This window comes from Bombina bombina, chromosome 6 (assembly GCF_027579735.1).
Source record: "Bombina bombina isolate aBomBom1 chromosome 6, aBomBom1.pri, whole genome shotgun sequence".
Taxonomy (NCBI): Eukaryota; Metazoa; Chordata; class Amphibia; order Anura; family Bombinatoridae; genus Bombina; species Bombina bombina.
Window position 1 is genome coordinate 631,677,016 of NC_069504.1, and position 14,146 is coordinate 631,691,161.

General features: G+C 35.8%; 1 protein-coding gene across 6 annotated transcripts in view; it reads right to left on the reverse strand.

The window, feature by feature from the left end:
• NTRK3 (neurotrophic receptor tyrosine kinase 3) overlaps positions 1-14,146 on the reverse strand; it is an 809,743-nt gene that overhangs the window by 128,941 nt on the left and 666,656 nt on the right. The window lies entirely within an intron of this gene.

A 14,146-nucleotide genomic window follows, 5' to 3' on the forward strand; every position in this document is an offset into this window, starting at 1 on the left:
TGGGTGCACTTTTTTCTGCACATCGTTATCAACATTTTTGTATTTTAAAGCATTCATGATAAAGATAATTTCACTTCTACATTGTATGTTGTGTCATTGTCAAGCAGAGGTAGCTCTTTGCCTCTAAAAATTTCCTGACACCCTTGTGTCAGTAATCTATGCATTCTTTTGAGAAAATCTACATAATATTGACGTATTATAGTCACTATGTGGCATTAATTCAATGAAGAACATACCCTGACTAAGCCATTCGTTTGGGGAAGGCTATGAAGTCAAGATTTCATTTATTTATAGTTAAAATATATTCAGTTTTCATGGCCTAGAATGCAAATAAGAAACAGTTATATATATAGTTACACATCTTTCTTGTCAATATATATATATATATATATATATATATATATATATAAAATAAAAAAGGATGTTCATAAAGGGTAATAGATTTTTTTTGTTATGTATATTAAAGAATAGCAATTAAAGATGTCAAATATATTTTTCTGTTAAAAAGAAGTTAAGTTAAAGCTAATTAAATTTAACATATTTTTGTCTTTAGCTGATTCCCATTTGAACATATTTTTTTCTTTCTGTGGGACTGATTATTGAAAGGTATTTAGGCTTGCAAGATTCTCTTAGATTTTTTTCCAGTACTATGAAGCCGCTGCTGGGATTGTCTAAACACGTTCCACATTAAGAAGTCTACCTGGCAAAGGGGTGCTACCCACATTTATGTGAAGCATATGCATGCATTACCATAATGTTCACAAACAATAATAATTTAAAAAGGAAGAGTCAAAATTTGTATTGTTAAATCACTTTACAAATTGTAACAAACTGATTCCGCAAAACGTGTATTTCATGGGGGAACAAAAATCCTGAAATTCTTGAAAGGGAAGCCAGTGGAGGTGTTGGCAAAGAGGTCCAGCAGATGTGGAGTGATGCTTAAAGTGCCATAAAACAGGTTGAGATTTGTGCATATCCTAAAAGGGTTAATTCAGTAAAAATAGTTTGCATAAAATAAATGTTTAAAAATTGTTGGGAAGTATTTTAAAATAATTTTCAAAAATTAGCAAAAATAATTACTTAGCCATGCTGTCTGGGCACTGTGCTCCACCCCTCTTATCAGTGTTTAGACACAGGAATTGTATTTCAACTGAATTCACAGCTTCTAGGTATGCTCCAGCAGATAATCCCTATTCATTTGGGTATTTTACCAAAACAACATTGGATATAGCTACAGTCATAAAGGAATTGTGTGGGGGGAGTTAGAGCTTAAAAGAAAGGGTTAATGGTGAGGCACTGCAGTATAAATTTGCAGGTAAAGTAATTAAAGTACATATTATTATATTTTGTCTCTGTCTTAACCTGTTTTATGTCCCTTTAAGAAATATGAGCCTAGCAAAGGCATTCATAATGGATTGCAGAGGGAAGGTCAGTAGCTTGGGAGACCAGAGAAGACAGAATTGTAGTAGCCAAGATGGGAAATTAACAAGGGAGTGGTTGACAATCTTAGTTGTGTCTTGAGTGAGGAAGTGACACATTTTACATGTATTTCTAAGGTGGAAGCAGCAGGAGTTAGATAAGGACTTAATGTGGGGAGCAAAAGAAAGTTCAAGTGTAACCCCAAGGCAGCGGGCCTGAGGGGCAGAGGTGATGACATAGTGGTCCACAGTAAATAAGATTGGGGAAATAGGGAGATTTTTAGAGGGAGAAAATAAATAGGAGTTCAGTTTTAGAGAGGTTCAGCTTTAGGTAATGAGAAGTCATCTAGAAGGAGATATTAGCTTGGCAGCTGGTGACACGAGTCAGCAAGGAAGAGGAAATGTCAGGAGCATTAAGATAGATTTGGGTGTCATCGGCATGAAGATGATACTAAGACCCATATATGATGTGAAACTTAGAAAAGAACTGAGCCTTCAGGTACCTCAACAGAGAGGGGTAAAGGGGAAGTAGAAGAGTCAGAAAAAGATACAATGGAGGTACGGTTAGAAAAGTAGGAAGAGAGCCACAGTAGAGCTGTGTCGAGCCACAGTAGAGCTGTGTCACAAATATCCAAGGATTGAAGGGTCTGGATCAGCAGTTACAAAGGCTGCTGAGAGGTCTAAAAAGGATTAGTATTGAGTAGTGACCTTTAGACTTGGTAGTAAGATGGCATTTGCCTTGGTGATGGTATCTTAGGGAGAGTGTTAGGGAGAAAGACAGATTTCAAAGGGTTCAGTAGTTGGTTAGTTGAGAGAAAGGGGTCAATTTATCAATGCGTCAACCTGACTGCATTCGCTGTGTTAAATATGTTTGCTATACATTGCTGACTCGAATCTCCATTTGACGTCCTTTATCAACAAAAACTATCAAACTTACTTGTTTCAAGTATGACGCGAAGAGCAGTGTACTATTGATAAATATGAAGCATTGATGTAGTGGATTTCACTATTTTTAAAATAATCTACCCAGAATTGTGTATGATGCAGATCACATGTCCATTACATGACTTGCATGTTCATACAGTTTTTACTATTTACGTCATTTTTCTTACAACATTTCTTTCTTGTTCATGAATAAGAACAGTTCTTTAATGTAATATTTAGGGCTAGTTTACAAGTGGACCGCTATTTCATCATGTGTCCATAAATGGGCAAAGTGGCTGGTTATTGCTAGAGCCAGCGTACAAGTTGAATGTTTCATAAATTTTAATTTGGTTGAATAAAGTCGCATGTAAATGCGGATTACCAGTAGTATGCTCAAATAATTTGAGTATAAATTTTCATCAAACTAATATCGCGCATCGTATGTTACAGCGAATTGACCTACATTTTACTATGTTGATGCATTGTTAACTTTGGCGTATCGATTTTGTGCTTACTGATGTGGCATTACTGTGTATTCAAGCTTTGATAAATTTACCCCAAAGTGTGATAAGCGCTTATAAATAATCTGCACATGAAGTTTAGAGGCAAGGGGATGCTTGATCAAGTGACAGTTTTGTAGGAATATGTGTAATTACAGTATGTTTATGGGATGGTGGAAATGTACCAGATTTAAGGGAGAGATTGAATATATGTGTGAGAATGGGTGTTAGAGTATGAGAAAAGGAAGGTAGCAGTTGTGAGGGAACAGAGTCAAGGGGACAGGTAGCAAGATGGGAAGATGAAAGAAGAGCAAAATTCTCTTCCTCTATAGCATCAGTGAATGTGCTGACTTTTTGGGGATGCTCATTTTAAAAGTTTGCAGTGATTTTATGGGAGTGAATATTGTTGTTGTTGTTGTAGGTAAATTCATGTTAGATGGAGTCAATTTTAGTTTTGAAATGTAGTGATGCAGTATTTTAATAAATGTTGGTCAGAGAGCGGGAATGGGTAGTAAGTAAACTGAGAAATGGAGCAGTGGTGGTGGAAGATTAGGTAAATTGAATGGCCATCTTGGTAAGTGAGTGAATTAGTCCACTGTGAGGGACCAAATGATGAAGTGAGTTCCAGGAGCTTTGAAACTCCAGGAGCGCTAGGGTTATCAATAAGAACAACACAATTTGCTAACTCTTGTTAGTTGCTTTACATTTGCCTCCATACAGTCAGCAGGGCCATCTTTAATATTGACTGGACCCTGGGCAAAAAAATTGCTTGCCCCCTCCACCCCACCCCATGCAATTTCGCTCTCCACCCCAACATCCCAAAAAACAACTAAATCAATTTATTTTATATATTTTTTTAAATTATTAGCCCAGCAGTGGATCATCCACTGTTGGGCTAATCATTTAAACATAAAAAATTAAATAAATTGCAATATGTGAAACTGGACCTAAACAGTACTAATAAGTAAATACATATATAAATTCCTCCACTGTGGATTCATTTAATATTCTTTTGATGTGATTCTGGTGTGAGGTTAGCTGGTTAAAGAGATTTAGGGCAGCCAACAGGAGCAAAGCAAGGTAAAGACTGAGGAGGAAGCATGGAGGTGCAGACAAATATAAGTTTACTGACTGTAACAGCAGAACTAATATGGGAAGCTGTAAAATCGGAGACAGAGAGAAAACAAAAACTATAAAAATAAACCTTACATTAATGTTTGAAGTATTAGCATGACACTATACATCAGCCATAGCAGCACATGTCACTTCTTTGCTAGGAACAAGTTCCCTCTCACCCTGCACTAGACAATGCTGCATGGGGGCATGTGTGCCCTCACTTATTCTTCCCACTAACACCTTTCTACAAAGCACTGTTCCCCTAAAAAACTTCAGTTAGTTGATATTAGGGCCACAGCAGAAAGAGCAGGGCTAAGGGGACCAGCAGACTGGATGCTGTCTGCCCAAGGCTGCATGGATACAGTGGGAGACAAGTCACAAAGCCTCACTACTGAAGAGAGCAGTGTGTGCAGCTACACAGATACTCAAATCCTCATGTGCCTGCCGCTCCAGCTTTCTGCTGCATGTGCCTACAGTCAGCCCTACTCAGAAACAATTCTCACCACCAGAGCAGTTACCTGGTAACAGTGGCAACCCCAGTAGGACCTTTTCTGATGCAGTGGGAATGGCTGGATGCCAAGTTAGTGCTTAGCATTCAGTGCTGCACACAGTGCACATCTAAAACAGCACATGGCAATAGCTTGGCATGTCACATGACACCGGCATGGTCTAGAACAGTTTTTTCACAAATAAATATAAGCAGAGAACTTTTGACTGTGACAGTATTAGGACTGACTGTGTGTGTTCCCCATGTCACATCAGCAGTCTGGTATGAACCAAAAATTATTATTTTCTTCAGGACTCTTGGGCCCCTCAACAGAGACTGGGCGTTTTGCCCTGTGTTAAAAATGGCCCTGACAGTCAGAATGTATCTCTTCTCATACTCTATATCTCACGTATTTACGTCCATCACTATCAAATAAGGATATCTTACTTTCGTCACTCCAAATAACTTGCTTCCACTGATCATCTTTCCATCCAGTGTGTTCTTTTGCCCATTGTAGTCATTTCTTGTGCTGCTGTAGATTCAGATATAGCTTTTTTTTCTGAATCCTACCTCTTAGTCACATATCTGATAGTCTGCTTCTTACCGTTCTTGAACTTACACAAACAGTTGATCACAGTTCAGATCTGATAGCCTCAGATTACATTTTTCTTTCCCTCAGACATAGTCTTTTTATTCTTCTGTCATTAGTTGCTTTTGTGCACTTTTTTGGCCTTTTCCTGGTTTGTTTCCTGATAACGTAAACAGCACTTTCGTACACCAGATGTTGTCACTGACTCACCTACTTGCCTTGCAATTTCAGCATAACAAAGATCATAATAAAACAATCTTGGTCTTTTTGGTGGGTGACCAATCAACTCTTTTCTTTGGTGCCATTGCTGTACTTATTATCTACATGTTAAAGGGACATAAAACAGGTTGAAATCTGTGCATATCCTAAAAGGGCTAATTAATTAAAAATAGTTTGCATAAAAGATTTGTTTAAAAATTGCTTTTAAAAATAATTTTCAAAAATAAGCAAAAGGAATTACATAGCTAAGCTGCCTGGAGCAGCCAACTCCACCCCTCTTATCAGTGTTTAGACACAGGCAGTGTATTTCAACTGAGTTCACAGCTTCTAGGCATGCTCCAGCATATAATCCCTCTTTACTTTTGCAATCTACCAAAATAACAATAAACATATATACAGCCATAGAAGGAAATGTGTGGTGGGAGTTAGAGCTTTACAAATCAGAAACTAAAAAGAAAGGGTTAGTGGTGAGGCACTGCAGTATAAATTTGCAGGTAAATTAATTAAAGTACATATTATTATATTTTGCCTCTATCCCAACTTGTTTTATGTCCCTTTAAATTTAAAGAAATACTAACAATATTCACACAATCTACAATTACGCTTCACCAAATCAATAACAAATGAATTCCACTTTCCTAATAGTTGTCGTCTTCTAACTCCACACTAACATCATTATCACCTTTGTAGTCCCCACCTCTTGTTTCTCAACCTCCTAACCATCTAGATTGTAAGTTCCCATGGGAACAGTGCCCCCATTTCCCCCCCTGTTTTAGTTTTTTTAATTTTGTCCGGTATATTGTATTGTACTGTACTTTTTATCTTTGTACACATGGACAGCGCTGCGGAATCTGTTGACATTTTAAAAATAAATAATAATAATAATAACTTACACTGCTAAAAGTATTTTTTCTACAGAACAAACAGCAAAACTGACTTTCCTCAATTTCTAACAAGATGTATTGCAGTTACTGCCATTTGACTGGTCTCCAGAACAAGGACTGTGATTGGCCAGTAGGGTTTGCACTTAGCATCCGCTTCTTAACTGAATCACACTTGTGTTTCTTTTTTAGACTAAAGTAAGCATAACTTTTTTGTACTGCATATATTTGCATACTGTTTTTTTGTATTGAATTCAGCATGACATTTTATTTAAATTGGCATATAAACATTTGCATTTGGTGCAAAATAACATTTCCTATAAGCCTGCAAATTTGCAAAACATAAAAAATTCAAAAAGTGACCAAATTTTTTCCAGCACTATATATATAAATATAGTATATATATATATATATATATATATATATATATATATATATATATATATATATATATATATATATATATATATATATACAGTATATATATATATATATATATATATATATATATATACTGTATATATACATACATACAGTAAATACAGTATATATACTGTATATATACATATTTATATACAGGGCCACCACTAGAAATTTTGGGGGCCCTGACTTAACCATTGATCAGGGCCCCCCCACCCCCCCCTTTGACATGTACAATTTTTGACCAAGTGACTAAAATTTTTATGCACTTTTTTCTAAAGTGTCTATTTAAACTTAGAAATGTTGTAAAGGTAGTAACATACAAACATACAAACATACTCATACACTGAAACACACACACTCACACATAAGGATTCACATATAGATAGACACTCTAGCAGACACGTAAAGGAACACACAAACGCACTCAGACACAGACACTCAGCACTTGATTACATTGACCTGACAAGTAATCAGGTAGACTACAGTTTTGTAAAAAAAAAAAAGGAGATTTAGAAAACAAAATATGGAGTTCTGATTATCTTTTTGTAAAGGAAGATGCCAACTAAATGATGACAACAGCATGCAGTGGCTGAAAGGAAGGGTCCTGAACTGCCTAAATAATAATTTAAAGGTTAAATGGTGGATTGGTGACTTCCGTAAAGGTCTCAAAGTCTGTAGAAAGATGTGAATAATCAGTAGTAAGGTCAAAATGTCCTAAAAAGGAACAGACAAAACACACACACACACACAAACTCAAACTTGCACATACACCCAAGGAAACACTGACAGAGACAGCCTCAGAAAACGCACAAAGACATACACACAAAGACATACACACACAGAGAGACAACCACATAAAACACAGAAAGACATACATACACACACCCTCACTGAGACATCCACAGAAAACATAAAAAGACATACACACACCCTCACAGAGACACCCACATAAAACACACACCCTCACAGAGACATCCACAGAAAACACAGACATACATACATACACACACCCTCACAGAGACATCCACAGAAAACAGACATATACACCCACCCTCACAGAGGCATCCAGAGAAAATGCACAAAGGCAAACATACACACACCCTCGCAGAGACACCCATAGAAAAAGCTCAAAGACATATGCATACACCCTCACAGACATCCACAGAAAATGCACAAAGACATACACACCCACACTCACAGAGAGACCCACAGAAAAAAAATACATACACACTCATAGAGACAAAATCCAAAGCATAAAGACATAAACACAGACACCCAAAGAAACACTCGCAGGAGGAAACATGTATGCACCTTGCATCCCCTAAATCAACATTGTGTGACATGCATGATACAAAAATGCAGAAATTAAGAGATCACTTTTTAAAGAATCATATTTGTAAACGTGTAAACAAAAATAATTCTGTAAATTCAAAACTGTACATTAATGATCTGGGTAGATGGCTAGATGAAGAAAAGTACTTTTAAAAGGTTGAAATATGTTTGTTTTTTCCCCAACCAAGAGCACCACTTCAAATATAGTGTACAAATGTTCCCATCTGTCAGCTGTACTTATGGATTTTGAAAATACTGTACTCTATATGATCTTGGTGGAACCATAAGCTGTGGTACTCATACCATTAGATCTGGTTAAATGCAGGATTTAGGCTTGTTGGTATGTAACAAAAGGGCACCTACCATTTGTGTATTGAGGAGGAAACATTTCTGCATGGTTTTAAATATAGAATTTCTACAGCATTGTCAAATAATCATAAATACACTGCTGCTAAAAAAAATGTGTTTTTATGGACCCCTGGCCCCACCATACAACTACTACCACACTGAAGTTACAATACGAAATTGCACAAAGAAATAAAAAACATTTGCTAAGTAAGTCCTACCTCCTGTGCAAATGAAAGTGATCTGCTGTCTGACTCAGGCACACACTCTACAAACAAAGTGCCAAGTCTGTCTCACACTGTGCATAGTGGTTTAGTGCACACTCAGAAATCCTCTCAAATGCTAATACTTTACTCCTTTTAATAACATTTCCCATGCTCAATTAGCACTCTGCTGTAGTACCAACTGGTGGCTGCCAAAATTTAAAAAAAAAAAAAAAAAAAAAAAAATTTTTTTTTTTAGTTCTTGCCTAATGGGGCCCCCCTGGCCCATTGGGCCCCTGACAGGAGTCACCCCTGTCACCCCCTGATGGCGGCCCTGTTTATATATATATATATATATATATATATATATATATATATATACACAGTATATATGTTTATATATATAAAGATGCAATGATGAATAAGCACTCACTGGACTTTAGCCATCCGTGTAAATAAATAATTTTATTGTGACGTTTCGGGACACAAAACAGTCCCTTCCTCTGACAAACAACAATGCAAAAGTTGCAAAGATTTAAAGGTGAATAGAACCCTCCTCTAATCATTGATCCAATCAGTGCACGAGTTGTGAAAAGACAGGAGAAACAAACCCCCTGATAGGATAGTACTAAAGAGAGAAACAACCAGATAGGCTGAAGCCAAAGTGTAAAAAGTGCAGCGTGAAATAAAGTGTATAGATTATAAAAGATTATCCCCTTGGGCCGCAAAGGTATCCTGACATAAAACTTCAATTTATACTCAATTTATACTCATAAACCCAATATGCAGTTTTCTATGAGAAAGAAACAATCTCTCTCTACGAAATTCCACCAATCAAACATCAAAGTATCTATACACACACACATAAAAGCTTGCATATAAAAGACCAGTGAGTGCTCTCTCATGCATTACGTTTAGTGGGTTTGAAGGAATATTGGATGATTGTTTATTTAAGGTGGTCACCCTGGCAAGAGAAAGTTAACTATGTGCAAAAAATATATAGAATACCAAAATGTGCAAGCAGTTAGACACAACAGGTAGTATCATGAGTATTACTATGTAAAATAGTAGTGTGAGATAAATGCAGTGTTTTTGGCTGAAGTGGACATTTGGTTTCAAATATTATTTGTGACTTCAAATTTATCAATAAGTAACCAGACATTCATGAATACAGGTGGCTTTTTTATTTGTAAATATCATCTACATTTGGTGCTTTGGATGACAAAATGCCCACTGACTGTATTGTCTTCTCAGTAAATGTACCCTATTCACAATTTGATAAAAACTGGACCATGCATGTTGCTTAGAACCCTTGCTTTAAAGTCAATCTCTATCTGATTCTTAAAAGCAGGTCTAGTCAATGTTAGCTAACAATAGAAATAGACTACAGTTTTATAATGCTTTGTAAAGTTCTTCAATTACTTTGACATAATGTAATTTGTGCATAGCCATTTTCACTGTTATTTGAGTAAAGGTCATGACAAAGAAAGACCTGTGTCTTTTCCTGTGATGTTGAATCAATTATACCACACATGCCTTATGAAACTAAATGTGATTTACAGTAATATCTATCCTAATAAATACATATGTGTTACACACATATATATTTCTTTGTTCCAGATGAATAGTAATTTTTCTTGCTGAACTTTAAAGCTTTCACATATCATTGAACAAATCATAAAAACTATGGCTGCACCCCATTTCCTAAGTTTTTTTTTTTTATGATGCTGTGAAGGAGATTGTGTATTTTTTCTCTCCTTTTGATACAAAAGAACAGTTACACGATTCATTTCAACATGTCTTAACTCCCAATTACATACTCACAGAAGTGGTTGGTTCTTTGAAATATTTCTAAGTTTGAGATCAAGAGACGCAAAGCATGTTAGCTGTGATTATCTGAAGGTCAGCTTTTTATTGCTTTGCCAAGTCACTTGCCAATGCAATAGTGGGTGTCTAGTTATTCACATAGATTTTTTTTTATCACCTAAAAATTATGTGGAAATGTTATTTCTTTTTCATAATGGCTGTTGTATGTAACCAGGTGTATCAGCTGGAGCACACATTGTAAATTCTTGTTACCTTCAAACAGGATATAAACACTATTATATATATTAGTATCACTTTTCCAGTTTTTCCCTACTAAATGATTGATTAAACATTAGCTTTAATGTGTGTTTTTGCATGCAATCTGAATATAATCTATATATAAGAGCATATATGTGTGTCTAGATTAAGCAGGACTCAGAAATCCCTTTGTTTTTAAGTGCTTTAAATGACTCTTTAGAGCAGAGGGAGTTGTCCTTAACAGTCATTGATCAAGCTATCCTTAGGGATACATTGTACACAAACATGCATATACCATTCAGATGAATATTAATTTAAACAGTTGTAACTTTTTGGGTTTTTATGATGTAATACTATATTGAAAGGGTATTATTAGATTGCCTGAATAGTATAATGGCACATTATTATTAATTACAAATTTATGCTACCATGTTTTCATTTCATGCTGCTGCTTTAACATAGGACCACTTATACAACAAAGGGTGATTGATCCCCAAAATGTTAACTGTTTTTTTTATGTGCTAATAAAAGCACCCTATTTTACAAATCCAGTGAGTGCATGCTTGTTTTGAATTTTGTACTTATTTGCTTGTACCCTGGTGGACGCTGCTTGAGTGGGAGTGTGCTCTTTTTTTGCAACATATATATATATATATATATATGTATGTATATATATATATATATATATATATATATATATATATATATATGTTGCGGGTAAAGTAGTAAATTGGGTAATCCTAGCACTACCCGGGTAAATCTGACATTATCCAAGCGTCTGTGGGTAAAGCCCAATGTAACATGATAAATCTTCTCCGAGTGCATTGAGTCACCGTACCAAACATATATATGATGCACTGTAATTCACACATCTTCACTATCTTTTTTGTCACCACTTGGGGTGTTCAAGGGGGTGTTCATTTATAGTTACTTTTAATTTTATTTGGCTTAAGTGTGTATGTGTAATGCAAACCTTGACAATCACAGCAATTATTGTCTAAATCTACAAAAAATCCTGCTGACTTTCACAAAATATTGTGTAAAAAAAAAATCAATCTATAAATAAATATTTATTGAGTGTATATTGATTTGCGTAAACTAATATGTTATGATAGACCTTAAAGGTTACAACTCATGTTTGGCCCTCATTGTGGTGATTCGTTCCTTCTTTGAAATCTAAATTTAAATGTGTCCACTCATTAGGTATGTTATCACTACTTCTGTTGTTTGTCACTAAAAATAATACATTATTGATAAGTTGGGGTCCAACTTGATTCCATTGTATTTTTTAATTGAAATTCACTAAGTACTTAAAGGGACAGTCAACACCAGAATTGTTGTTGCTTAAAAAGATAGATAATCCCTTTATTACTTATTCACCAGTTTTGCATAACCAACACTGTTATGTTAATATACTTGTTACCTCTGTGATTAACTTGTATCTAAGCATCTTCTGACAGCCCCCTGATCACATGACATTTTATTTATTATCTATTGACTTTCATTTTATCCAATTAGTGCAGTGTCTGCCACAAGCCACAGGCGTGATCACAATGTTATCTATTTGGCTTACATGAACTAGCTCTCCCCTGTTGTGAAAAGCAAATAAAAAAGCATGTGACAAGAGGCAGACTTCAAGAGCTTAGAAATTATCATATGAACCTTCCTAGGTTTAGCTTTCAGCTAATAATACCAAGAGAACAAAGCAAAATTGGAGATAAAAGTAAATTGGAAAGTTGTTTAAAATTACATGCCCTTTCTGAATTTTTGTCCTTTTTGGACTTGACTGTCCCTTTAAACATTACATTTTAATTCAATTATCAAATATGAGTATGCAATTTCAATAGTAGTATTTTAATGTTGGCCCCCATAGCAAACCATTAGAGTCTGCCATGCAAAAATGTCAAGTACAATTGTTTGTTTTTTGGATTACTTTAAAAGAAGTCAATTAAAGGCTATATTGTTTAAATAGTTAATATTCTGAAAACCACAAGAGATAGAAGTCATGTTTTTTTACATTCTATTCGATAAGCACACAAAAATGTAAAGCACCATTAAACACTAAATACATTTATTAGCATAGTATTGATTTCATTCCCAACCTCCCTCTAGTAATGGGTACTGCCATGTTGAAATCTAGCTTTCCCTAACATTTTAGTGCTGATGTATTTACACGTGTGCAGCAAATCTCCTTCAGATTACTGCAGTGTAACATAGGTTCCAAAATGTAAGCTTGATCATTTGCGCACAGGTTAAATTGCACTCATGTTAAAAGTTGAGCACAATCACGATTTTTACTAGAATGATTAACGTGATCTCATAGCTGTAGTTAACTGTTATGCGATTCAAAACAATGTCACAAAACACATCAAAAATACACTACAAAGGACAATTACACTTGTTGTACTGTATATACAGTTGTGTTCATAAGTTTACATACCCTGGCAGAATTTATGATTTCTTGGTCATTTTTCAGAGAATATGAATGATAACACAAAAACCTTTCTTTCACTCATGGTTAGTGTTTGGCTGAAGCCGTTTATTATCAATCAACTGTGTTTACTCTTTTTAAATCGTAATGACAACAGAAACTACCCAAATGACCCTGATCAAAAGTTTACATACCCTGGTGATTTTGGCCTGGTAACATGCACACAAGTTGACACAAAGGGTTTGAATGGCTATTAAAGGTAACCATCCTCACCTATGATCTGTTTGCTTGTAATTAGTGTGTGTGTATAAAAGGTCGATGAGTTTCTGGACTCCTGACACACCCTTGCATCTTTCATCCAGTGCTGTACTGATGTTTCTGGATTCTGAGTCATGGGAGAAAAAAAAGAATTGTCAAAGGATCTGTGGGAAAAAGGTAGTTGAACTGTATAAAACAGGAAAGGGATATACAAAGATATCCAAGGAATTGAGAATGCAAATCAGCAGTGTTCAGTCTCTAATCAAGAAGTGGAAAATGAGGTGTCCTGTTTGATAATATACTGCATTCATCTTGCAATCAATTCTGACCAAATTTCCTGTGCCTTTGTAGCTCACACATACCCAAAACATCAGCGATCCACTACCGTGTTTCACAGTAGGAATGGTGTACCTCATCATAGGCCTTGTTGACTCCTCTCCAAATGTAGCGTTTAAGGTTGTGGCCAAAAAGCTAAATTTTGGTCTCATCACTCCAAATGGCTTTGTGCCAGAAGGTTTGAGGCTTGTCTCTGTGCTGTTTGGCGTATTGTAAGCGGGATACTTTGTGGCATTTGCACAATAATGGCTTTCTTCTGGCGACTTGACCATGCAGCCCATCTCTCTTCAAGTGTCTCCTTATTGTGCATCTTGAAAAAGCCACGCCACATGTCCTGTATTTCACCTGAGGTTATTTGTGGGTTTTTCTTTGCAGCCCAAACAATTTTCCTGGCAGTTGTGGCTGAAATTTGAGTTGGTCTACCTGACCGTGGTTTGGTTTCAACAGAACCCCTCATTTTCCACTTCTTTATTAGAGTTTAAACACTGCTGATTTGTTCAACTACCTTTTCCCACAGATCCTTTGGCAACTCTTTGCTTTTCCCATGACTCAGAATCCAGAATCCTCAGTGCAGCACTGGATGAAAGATGCAAGGGTCTGTCAGGAGTCCAGAAACTCAT